Source organism: Orycteropus afer, unplaced genomic scaffold (assembly GCF_000298275.1).
Source record: "Orycteropus afer afer isolate SDZICR_OR568_19922 unplaced genomic scaffold, OryAfe1.0 scaffold00007, whole genome shotgun sequence".
NCBI classification, from domain to species: domain Eukaryota; kingdom Metazoa; phylum Chordata; class Mammalia; order Tubulidentata; family Orycteropodidae; genus Orycteropus; species Orycteropus afer.
In genome coordinates, this window is record NW_006921594.1 from 24,118,585 (window position 1) to 24,131,106 (window position 12,522).

Genomic DNA, 12,522 nt, shown 5'->3' on the forward strand with positions numbered 1-12,522 from the left:
GCATAGTTCCTAAGGCATTTCACTGCTAACCAGAAGGCTGGTGGTTCAAACCCACCAGCCACTCCTCGGAAGGAAGATTGGGCAATCTACCACCATAGTGATACTGCCTCGGAAACTCAAGGAGGGGTTGCTATGAGATGGATCTGACTCAATGGCAGTGAGTGGTTTTTTTTTTGGAGTAGCCTTATATAAGGGTTTGGCTAACAAGCAGAAGTTTAGAATCCAAATGCAGCAAAATCTAGCCATGCTTAAAAATCCTCTCAAGTGTTTATGGGAGTGCAGCATAGCCATCTGGTAAATAACTTTCTTTTGTTTGCGTTGTGATTTCCATTTTCCTTGTGTTATTTTAAAGCATAGATAAGTCACTGAACTGCGAATTGAGAAATTTGACCTTCAGCTTTGGAAACCTTATAGCCTGCCTGCCCTAAGAAATTTAAATTCTCAATAGCATTATGATTAGAGTTTTTGTTTGGTTGGCTATGAGGGGGTTGTTTACAAATTGTAACCGGAAGCTGTTCTGTAGCTACAGGCCCCCTAGGTCTTTGGCTACAGCAGTCTCAAACATAGTGAGGCTTTTTTTAAATTTTTGTGGTAGTGCAGCCCGACACAACTGTCCTTTGGGAGCCCCCTGTGAGTCTTATTTAAAAGCAAACAGCTCTTGACTGTGTTTTTCTATCGGGATGCAAATTATGCATCTTTTAGATCTAAGGTGGTGAACCATGAGTAACCAGTTGATAGGGCTGACAGTAAAGCAACAGGGTGGACAGTCATCTCAATCTGGTTAATGGCTGGGAGGTCTTGAACTTACTGGTATTCTGTTTTAGGCTTTTTCACAGGCAGGATGGGAATATGGTTTGGTGATTGTCAGGGCCAAAGAAGCCTATGTTGGAGCAATTTCAAAATGAGAGGCTGTAACTCCTGCTTTGCCTCATGTCCAGTTGGATACTGTTTCTCATGGGGGATGGCTTAACACTAGATACTACTGAAATGTGTACTGGAGCAGTGTAGTTGGCCTTCCCTGGTATCTTGTTAGCCCATACGCATGGCATGACAACTTGTTCAATTTCTTTCCGAATGATGGCTTCCAGTGATGCAGTGGCCAGGAGTGAAGTCAGGCTTTATTCAGTGCAGGCAGAACAGTTAAAGTCAATTTTCCATCAGTAAAACTTGTGTATACTTCCATCTTAGTAAGTCCCAGCCTGGTAATCCAATTGGACCTTTTCTCCCAGCTTGCATTACATTGACTGAATGAAATTGCAGATAACTGTCTTTCTAGTTACTCTTATAAAAGGTACTGCGTTAGGCCGGGTTCTCTACAGAAGCAAAACCAGTAAAGCTTATAGAGAGAGAAAAAAAAAAAAAAAAAACATTATCTTAAGAAAATAGCTCACACAGTTATAGAAGTTGGCAAGTCCCAAGTTCCTGGATTAAATGTTTAACTGGAGGCTTTTCCCAACTCACATAACTGCAGGGGCTGACAAGCTCAAGATCGGCAGGCAGTGTATGGGCTGTTAACTTTGGTGGATGATGAGTCAAAGATCCCCACGTAGAATGGTAGATTATTTGCTCATGGACAGTTGTAGCCAGCACAACAGGATACAGTTCCACAGAAGGTTCTCTCATTTTCTCAAGAGGTCCACATATATTATATTATATATTGGAAGCAGGCCACACCCCTCAGGAAACTCCCTTTCAACTGATTGGCTGTTCAAAGAAAATATATATGTGTGTGTGTGTGTGTGTGTGTGTGTATGATCTCATCATGGGAATAACCACATCACAAGTGCTTAAACCACACAGAATCATGAATCATGGTCCAGCCAGTCGATACACAACCCCAACTATCACAGGTGCCATTTTTTAAAAATATAAAGGCCTTTTTAGGTTAATATGTACAGAATAGGTTATACCACTATCAGACAGTCTATCTATTCTTCCCTAATTTTAATTATAACCAGGGCTCTCAGGGGGAGATGAAAAACTTTTGTACAGACTCCTCAGTCCCCACCGGTCCCCTTCAGTCCCTTTATGTACAGCAGGAGTAGCTCCTATACTCATGTTCAAGAAGTTTCACCCACTGGATCAGTTCCCACTATTCCAGTAAATATGTCCCACATCATTGTCTTCTCTTGCCAGTTAGGGCAATCTCCCCTCCAGTGTCCTTCCTCTTCATACTGTGCATACCGACTTCTCTACTTTAGGTTATTCTTTGAGGGTTTTTTCTTTTGTGGGGGTTCTTTCCTCCATTATTTTCTAATATGAGAGCAGCTGTCAATAAAAAAAAAAAAAAAACTTGCACTTTCACCTCCTCACTTTCTTTTCTTTGTGTGTGTCTGTGTGTGTGTTTGCTTTCTGTTAGTATATACTTTAAAGGCTATTTCTACTAACAGAAATTTCCAATCCTACACTTTCCCCAAACTTCTGTAGCTTTCTCCTAATGTCTGAAGCACTGTTTCCTATAAATATCATAATAACCGTTTATGCATCTTCTGGGGCCTCCATATCTAAATCAGTAAACTGCCTAAAGACTGTAAAAATTCATTCAAGAATAGCTAAGAGGACTTCTTCTGGGTTTTGCTTGACTTCACAAACCTTGTTAAGATTTTTCTGCTTAGGGTCCCTGTTTCAGAGCCCTGCCAATAAACAGTCCCTAAAGTGTAATAAGTGAGTCAAACACTTAGGGGTATTAAGGTTCTATTCTGGTTTTAATGTTCGGACTGCTTTCTCTGCTGGCAAGGGATTATTGGCATTTTGTTGGTATAGTCTATCAGTCTCTTTAGCTTTTTCAACAACACCTCTCCTTTCTTCAGGGATTAGAAGAATATTGCACTAAGCCTGACAGTCTGTCCATGTAGGACGGTGTGTTTTTAAAGATGTTATTGTTGTTTTTAGGTGCCATCCAGTCAGCTCCAACACAACACAACACTGCACTGTCCCGTACCCCCCTCACATCCTTGCTATACTTGAGCCCATTGTTGCAACCATTGTGTCAATTCGTCTTGTTGAGTCACTTCCCTTTTTTCGCTGATGCTCCACTTTACCAAGCATGATATCCTTCTCCAGGGAATGGTCCCTTCTGACAACAAGACCAAAGTACATGAGATGAAGTCTGGCCATTCTAGCTTCCAAGGAGCATTCTGGCTGCATTTCTTCCAGGACAGATTTGTTTGTTCTTCTGGTAGTCCATGGTATTTCCAGAATTCTTTCCCAACACCACGATTCAAAGGCATCAACTCTTCTTCAGTCTTCCTTATTCACTATCCAGCTCTCACATGCATATGAGGTGATCGAAAATACCATGAGTTGGGTTAGGCACACCTTAGTCTTCAAAGTGATATCATAGCTTCTTAACACTTTAAACAGGTCTTTTGCAGAAGATTTGCCCAGTGCAATACAGCATCTGATTTTCTGATTGCTGCTTCCATGGATGTTGGTTGTCAATCCAAGTAAAATAAAATCTCTGACAACTTCAATCTTGTCTCCATTTATCACGATATTGCTTATTGGTCCAGTTATAAGGATTTTTGTTTTCTTTATTTTAAGACGTAATCCATACACCAGACTATAGTCTTTAATCTTCATCGGTAAGTGCCTCAAATCATTTTCACGTTCAGCAAGAAAGGTTGTGTCCTCTGCATATTGCAGGTTGTTAATGTTTCATCTTCTAATCCTAATGCCTTGTTCTTCTTCATGTAGTCCAGCTTCTGGATAATCTCCTCAGCATAGAGATTGAATAAACATCATTTTCCAAGATGGATGCAAATAAATCATGCATTTGAATAGGGTCTTTCTGATAAGCAGGCAGATTGTTTTTCAAATTAAATAGGTGAGAAATCATAAATGGGCTATAAACCCAAAATATTTGTGGCAGTTTCTCTCCAGCTGCATGCTCTGGGTTTAGCATAGGAATTTGCTTAAATAGGTAAAACCCTGTTCATTTTCTCACTTTCTTTGGTTTGAAAGAGGTAGAGAAACCCTTAGCCAGAGCAGCTTTACTGGGTCAATGAGGGTTTACAGGGATTTTAGGTTGGGCATAAGGAGGACAGGACAGTCCCACAAAATAATTTTCTTTATCTTCCTCCTTTTCTGCATCCTTTAAAATTAAGCTTTAGGTGTCTTTTGTAATAATTTTACACTGTCCCTTCAAATCTTTATCCTGCTATAAGATTATAAAACCTTCTATTTTTTTTAATCTTATTTTTATTTTCTTATACAAAACAATTCTAGCTGCAGAACAGTATTATAATTTACAGATTTACTGGTCGTGTTTCACCATTTATTGATATACTGGTATTAATATACATAATACATACATAATACTGAGGCTAAGCAGTATTATGAAGACATTTTATTTTAGAGCTCTTTTTAAAAATAGGACTAACCCTTAAAGATGCACCCTATCAAGGGGCATTTCAGAATCTGCTCCTGTTACCATCCAAGAGCACCTTTGTTTTTTCAACCTTCTAAGTTCCATGGCTGACTCTATCAGGCCTGCACATTAAACTGCAATGTTGAACCTGATAGGATGTTCTCTCTTACTCACTGATGGGACCCTCTGGCCCTCTTCCCAGAGCTACTTGGAAAACTGCCTCTTTGTCCTCACTGCAAAGACCTATGGGTCTGAGATCACCTCTGACCTCAAGGCCCACAGACTTCACCCTGAAGAAAAAATTTACAGTGTGCACTAGGATCAGCCATTGGCTCCTGTCAGTCAGAGATGTCCTTTGGAACATCACCCTTCCAAAAAAAGGAACATAACACATAACGTACTCACTGCCATCAAGTCAGTTCTGATTCATAGCGACCCCCGTTGGGTTTCCAAGGCAGTAAATCTTTACGGAATTAGATCTCCCAGTCTTCCTTCTGCAGAGTGGCTAGTGGGTTTGATTCTCTAATCTTCTGGTTAGCAGTCAAATGCCTTAGGCACTACACCACCAGAGCTCCTTTAGAACCAGGCCAGGCAAAAAGGTCAAGGCCCATCTGGGTTGTAAAAATTGTTACCTAAAAGCAGGCCTGGTACAACTTTTGCCAATAGAAACCACACCAAGGTGAGACAAAGAGAGAGCATTATTATCTTTTAGCCTGCCAAAGGGAGACCTAGAGGTATTCCACCTCAGATTTTGTCTATCCTCTGGGAGCGGCTTGCTTTTTATGGCTGATGAGCCAAGAGGCAGATGTGACAGTTTTAGAAATATTCACAAACATAAACATGCAGAGTTGCAAAGGTTATATCTCTTACATTATCAAGTACGCTTCATTATCATTGTAATTCTGGCCATGGGCATGATTTTTACCATGCTAATGTAACCTTTTACTTACTTGTGCTGACTGATGCAGGAGCCATAAAAGTTGCAACTTTTTCAGAAAGGCTCCAGAGAACTGGAGCTTCCTCAGTAACTTGAATGCCTTAGGGGTTGGTTTAAAACCCAGAAGGATGGGCATGCAACTTGTAACAGGATGGAAATGAGAAGGTCTCCTGGAGAACTTTGCACATTTGACAAAGAACTAAAGGAAGAAAGCCTTAAGGTATCAGAATGAAATCATTCTAAACAGTGGGCAGAGTTCAAAGCCTGTAAGGCTGGGCAGGCCTGGGAAAAGCATGCTTAGCTCTATGAGGTACAGACACAGCTGGAAGGCCCTGGCAGGTCTCATCTGCATACAAAAGGGACATGGAAGAGAAAGAGTCACACAATGGAAATGATTCATTTAAATGATAATGACCCCTATAATATAAGGAGGTCTTATCAGGTAGATCAGCAACTAGTTCTGCCTTGAGGGCACTAGGAATGGGTTGAACAAAAGCAAGAGAAAAAAGAGTAGAAGTATTCTCCCCAAAGCTGTTGTTGTTATTGTTGTTGTTATGTGTCCTCAGAGTCAGACTGACTCATAGCAACCCCTCCTTGGGTTTCCCAGGCAGTATCACTATGGAAGTAGATTGCCCCAGGAGTGGCTGGTGAGTTTGAACCACCAGCCTTATGTTTAGCAGTCAAGTTCCTTATTGATAGGTGAATGGAGGATCTTTCTACAATTAACTCCATTTCATGCCAGATTGTGTTCAAAGGATTACTTTTCAAAACAGATAGGCTGCCTAACCATCATATATGCATGAATATCACTTAACCCATCTGAAATAAAGCCAATATCATGTTTAAACATAAACTTTGTTTCCTAGCACTTGATGGAATGATCAAAGCTTTATAGAATTGAAAAGAAAAATTTAAACACCATAATAATGCAATTAATAACATTTTGTTGGGAGTGACCTCACTTAAATGTAATCTTATTTTTATCATTATTTTTTTAAGTATTGAGTTTATGCTTATAGATATGAATACCTCATTTGAAAAGAATTTTGAGAGTGCAACATGCATCTAACTAGCAGTTGCTCAGAAGAACAAGAAGAAACCCCAATGTAGGATGCAATTGGAATGAATTTCTTATAGATCCCACTAGAAACTTTTATTTCCAAAACCAAAAGCAGAGGACACTCATTAAAAAAAAACAAAAGCAGCTCAAATGCCAGGAAAAACCTATCAAAGAGACACTGGAATGATTGTCAATGTTGGCTTCAGCAGAAATGAAAAAAGGGGAAGACATAGCCATCACAAACGACACAAGACTCTGGCGCTTTAATAAAGGCTGGGGAGTCCTTCCTAGGACTTCTTCTTGTGCTCCACAAAGCAATGTACATAATTTGAACCAAAAATCCCAGAAAACTCTGGCAATATTTGCGGGCTGTTTTAAAAGAAATGTCTGTTTCACATTGTCAGATTTTTTGTAACTCGGTATTCCCAGAAGGCTGGAGGTTCAAACCCACCAGCCACTCCTCGGAAGGAGGGTTGGGCAATCCTACTTCCGTAGTGATACTGCCTCGGAAACCCAAGGAGGGGTTGGTATGAGTCTGGGCCGACTCGCCAGCATATAACAACAACACATATTAGTGGATAAGGTTTAGGCCATAATTATGATGATCCACGAGGTACAAAATACCTCCCCACAAAAAGATGTAGATATAGATTCAGGCTAATCAATATACCAAAAAAAAAAAAACCTCTGCCATCAAGTTGACTGAGACTCATAATGACCCCTCTTTGGGTTTCCGAAGTGGTATCTCTACAGAAGTAGATTGCCCAACCTTCCTTCCAATTAGTGGCTGGTGGCTTTGAACCACCAGCCTTCTGGTTAGCAGTCAATATAGATTGAGTTATTTATTTTACTGTGTTCATAATAGGAAGGGAACCTCAATATAAGTGTTCTGTGGTATTCATTCAACACTCTTTTCTTGAGCACTACCTACAAGCCAGACTGCAGGAGGTGAAAGGTCAAACATAATGCTTACTTTCCAGAAAATCATGTTCTAATGTAAATAGAAACATAATTGTACTAGCATGACATGGACTATGGTAAAACCAAACCAAAAACCAAACCCACTGCCATCAAGTCAATTCTGACTCATAGAGACCCCCTAGGACAGAGTAGAATCCCCCCACCCCCATAGAGTTTTCAAGGTTGTGAATCTTTACGAAAGTAGACTTCCTCATCTTTCTCCCTCAGAGTGGTTGATGGGCTGGAACCACTGACTTCTTGGTTAGCAGTTGGATGTCTTAATCATTAAATCACCAGGGCCCCTACTGGCATGTCTAAATTGCTATAGTATCTCACAGAAAACTGAAAAAAAAAAAAAAAAAACCCACTGCCATCAAGTCGATTTTCCTTGACTAACAGCGACCCCCCATTGGGTTTCCTAGGCAGTAAATCAGTAAAATAGCTGAACAGAAGATGTCAAAGAGCAGCTTGAGCAGACAAAGCCAATTACTATAATGAAATGTGCAAAGACCTGGAGTTAGAAACCAAAAGGGAAGAACACACTCAGCATTTCTCAAGCTGAAAGAATGGAGGAAAAAATTAAGCCTCAAGCTGCAATATTGAAAGATTCTATGAGCAAAATATTGAATGATACAGGAAGCATCAATAGAAGATGGAAGGAATACACAGAGTCACTGTACCAAAAAGAATTGGTTGATATTCATCTATTTCAGGAGGTGACATATGTTCAAGAACCAGTGGTATTGAAGGAAGAAGTCAAAGCTTCACTGAAGGACTTGGCGAAGAAAAAGGCTCCAGGAATTGATAGAATACCCACTGAGATGTTTCAACAAACAGATGCCCCAATGGAGATACTCACTCAGCTATGCCAAGAAATTTGGAAGACAGCTACCTGGACAATTGACTGGAAGAGATCTATATTTGTACACATTCCAAAGAAAGGTGATGCCACAGACTATGGAAATTATCTGACAATATGATTGATATTTTTTATTCAGATGAGACCTGCCAGGGCCTTCCAGCTCTGTCTGTACCTCACAGAGCTAAGCATGCTTTTTTTTTTTTTTTTTTTTTTTAGCAAGTAAAATGCAAGTAAAATCTTACTAAAGATAATTCAAAAAAGGTTGCAGCAGTATACAGACAGAGAACTTCCAGAAATGCAAGCTGGATTCAGAAGAGGACGTGGAACAAGGGATATCATTGCAGATGTCAGATGGATCTTGGCTCGAAGCAAAGAATACCAGAAAGATGTTTATTTGTGTTTTATTGACTATGCAAAAGCATTCAATGTGTCAATCATAACAAATTGTGGATAACATTGAGAAGAATGGGAATTCCAGAACACTTAATTGTACCCATGAGGAACCTGTACATAGACCATGAGGCTGTCATTCAAACAGAACAAGGGGACACTGCATGGTTTAAAATCAAGAAGGAAGTGTGTCAGGGTTATATCCTTTCACCATACTTATTCAATCTATATGATGAGCTAATAATTTGAGAAGCTGGACTATATGAAGAAGAATGCAGCATCAGGATTGGAAGAAGAATCATTAACAACCTGCGATATGCTGATGACACAACTTTGCTTGCTGAAAGTAAGGATGACTTGAAGCACTTACTGATGAAGATTGAAAAATACAGTCTGCAGTACGGATTATATCTCAATACAAAGAAAACAAAAATCCTCACAACTGGACTAATAAGCAGCATCATGATAAATGGAGAAAAGTTTGAAGCTGTCAAAGACTTCACATTGCTTGGTTCTACAATCGAAGCAGCAGACAGGACATCAGATGACGTACAGCACTGGGCAAGTAGGCTGCGAAGTAACTCTTTCAAGTGCTGAAGAGCAAAGATGTCTCGTTGAGGACTAAGGTGAGCCTGAAACAAGCCATGGTATTTCAGGCACCTCATATGCATGCGAGAGCTGGATGATGAATAAGGAAGACCAAAGAAGAGTCAATGCTTTTGAGTCGTGGTGTTGGAGAAGAATGTTAAAAGTACCATAGACTTCTATAAGAACTAACAAATCTGTCCTGGAGGAAGTACAGCCAGAATGCTCCTTAGAAGCTAGACTGGCCAGACTTCATCTCACATACCTTGGTCATGTTGTCAGAAGGGACCATTCACTGAAGAAGGATGTCATGCTTGGTAACGTGAAGGGTTGACAAAAGAGGGGAAAGCCCTCAACAAGATGGATTGTCACAGTGGCAGTGGTGATGGGCTCAAGTATAGCAAGGATCATGAGCTGGCGCAGGACTGGGTGTTGTTTTGTTCTGCTGTGCATATGGTTGCTATGCGTGGAGATGACTCAATAGCACCTAACAACAACAACAGATTCTTTACAAAAGTAGATTGCCCCATCTTCCTTCTGCTGAGTGACTGGTGGGTTTCAACTGCCAACCTTGTGGTTAGCAGTCCAATGTCTTAGGCAGTGTGCCACCAGAAGTTCTTATAGTAGCTCATAGAAGGAAGTGATTATTCTCTTTGAGGGAGTCGAGGAAAGCTTCCTAGATGTAGTGACAATTTAACTGGATGCAAAGTATGAGTGTGTGCTCACAATCTGTAATGCCAACTTTGTGGTTAGCAGTCAAATGTCTTAGGCAGTGTGCCACCAGAAGTCCTTATAGAAGCTCATAGAAGGAAGTGATTATTCTCTTTGAGGAAGTCAAGGAAAGCTTCCTAAATGTAGTGACAATTTAACTGGATGCAAAGTATGAGTGTGTGCTCACAATCCATAAATGACAGGTTAAGTTGTATATATACAACAACAAAAAAAAAAAACTCACTGTCATCAAGTCGATTCTGACTCATAGTTGACCCCTCCTTGGGTTTCCAAAATGGTATATCTTCCGAAGTAGATTGCCCTGTTTTCCTTCCAAAGAGTGGCTGGTGGGTTTGAAATTCCATCCTTCTGGTTAGCAATCAGATGTCTTAGGCACTGCACCACCAGAGCTCCTAAATAGTATATAAGAAAGCATAAACAAAGTTGTGAAACAATGTCATGTTTAGTGAATGAAAATTAAATCTGTATGGTCCTGGCTTGGGGAAATAGTGGGCAGAAGAGTTTGAATGGATTTTAAACATTGTTGAGGATTTAAGACTTGATCCATTGGAGAATTTAAAATCATTGCAGGTTTGTAGGTCGGATTATTAAATTTTGTTTTTAGACTAAAGTATGGAGAAATGTAAAACCAATATTATATCATAAAAACATGTAAGTATGAAATATAAAGAATACAGGCTTTTGATTCAGACATACATATTCAAATACAATCACAGGCATTTTCTCCTTTATTATTTAATTTCTTAGAAACAGTTTTCCCTCCCTTTCATAAATTAATAATAATATATCTAATTTCCATGATTACTGAGTAGAGCTAATAAAGTGTTAGACACATAGGAGTTCGTTAAGTATCATTTCCTTACAACAAATAGGTTTTACTCACAGGGTTATTATGATGATAAAAATAATTCATATATTTAAACTTCTTACTTTAAATCCTGGTACATATTACATACGAGTAATTTAATGATGGCTATTATCACTAAAAAGTGCGCAGAAAGTCATTCACTTTGAAAGTGCCTCAAGAAAATCTTGAGAATTAAGCAGTTTTTTAGAAAAAAGATAATAAAGTTATGTGATATCCATTCACACAAATAATAATTTTCAAATGAAATGCCAACATTTATAAATATAGCTATAGCATGATTTCAGATATGGAGGAAGGGAATTGTGGTAGTTAAGTTTGTGTGTCAACTTGGGTGGGCCTGGTTGAGTGGCTGGGCAGTTGGATGTAGTATTCCCCATGATGGGACTTGCAATCAACTCCATGGTGGGATCTACTATGAGCAGCTGAGTAGCTGCCTCAGGGATATGGTCTGCTTCCTATATAAAAGGAGAAGCTTTGAGAATGGCCTATGGCACACTTGGGCCCTGCATGTAGCCGTGTCATTGTTCAGCAGCCTGCCATGCTCTGCCAACCTTGGGACTTTCAGTGGACTTGAATTAATGGACTGCCATGTGGTTTGGTAACATCGGGACTGTCCCTTTTTACTTGTCAACCTTCGGCTTGTCAGTCTTAGCAGCCAGTAGCTGTCTGAGTGAAGAAAGGCCTCTAGCTCCAGGAGGGGTCACTATGAGTTGGGTCTGACTTGATGGCACATAACAACAACAACAACAATGGTTTTAAAGACCCAAACCCAGACTCTTGAAGCACTACCACAAGTGGGATACAGGCAGGTGAGACATAGGACATGGCTCTTGGTGCAGGCTCTGGGGCTTTGTTGGCTTAGCAGGAGGCAAGAGCTTTGGTGGAGGCTGCTGCTGCTTGTTCAGAAGTGGGGCAGCACATCATGCAGGGCTGTGCACACTCAGCCCCACTCCCTCCTTGCTCTCACCTGGCTGGTGTCCCCTCACTCTGCTTCCACACCTGTCCTTCAGCCACATAGCTGCCACCACTACCCGTTCCCCTGGCACGAACCAGCAGCTCCAGCAGCAGCAGTGTGATGAGGGCAACCAGAACCTGGCTCTCGTAAGGTTTAATATGGTGTTTGCACAATGTCCAAATCACATAAGCTACTCATACCTGTAATTCAATATATTCTGCTTAAATCTTTTTTCCTTCAATTATATCTTGTCTTTCTTAGGTCAATCATTAACACCCTACCTGCCAAGTCCCAGAGCCCTTGTTCTTTCCTGTATTAAGTGTATATGTGTATGTATGCACCATAGTAATAAAATTTAATAAAAAGTTGTTGTTGCTATGTGCCGTCAAGTCGGACCTAACTCATAGCGACCCCTCCTTGGGTTTCCGATGCAGTATCACTACGGAAATAGATTGCCCCATCTTCCTTCAGAGGAGTGGCTGGTGGTTTTGAACCACCAGCCTTCTGGTTGGCAGTCAAGTACCTTAGACACTATGCTACCAGAGCTCCCTAATAAAAAGTAGCAAGAATTATTTAAAATCATTCCTTTGTTTATTATCTCATCACTATAGATGTTACCATTTCAATTTGTTGCCATTCATTTTCTTTTTCACTTTATTTTGACTATGCAAAATGTAACATACATTATATATGTATATACATATATAATATAAACATTTTCATCTAAAAAACTCACTGCTGTGAGTAGGATCTAACTCATAGCGACCCCTCCTTGGGTTTCCAAGGCTGTATCACTATGGAATT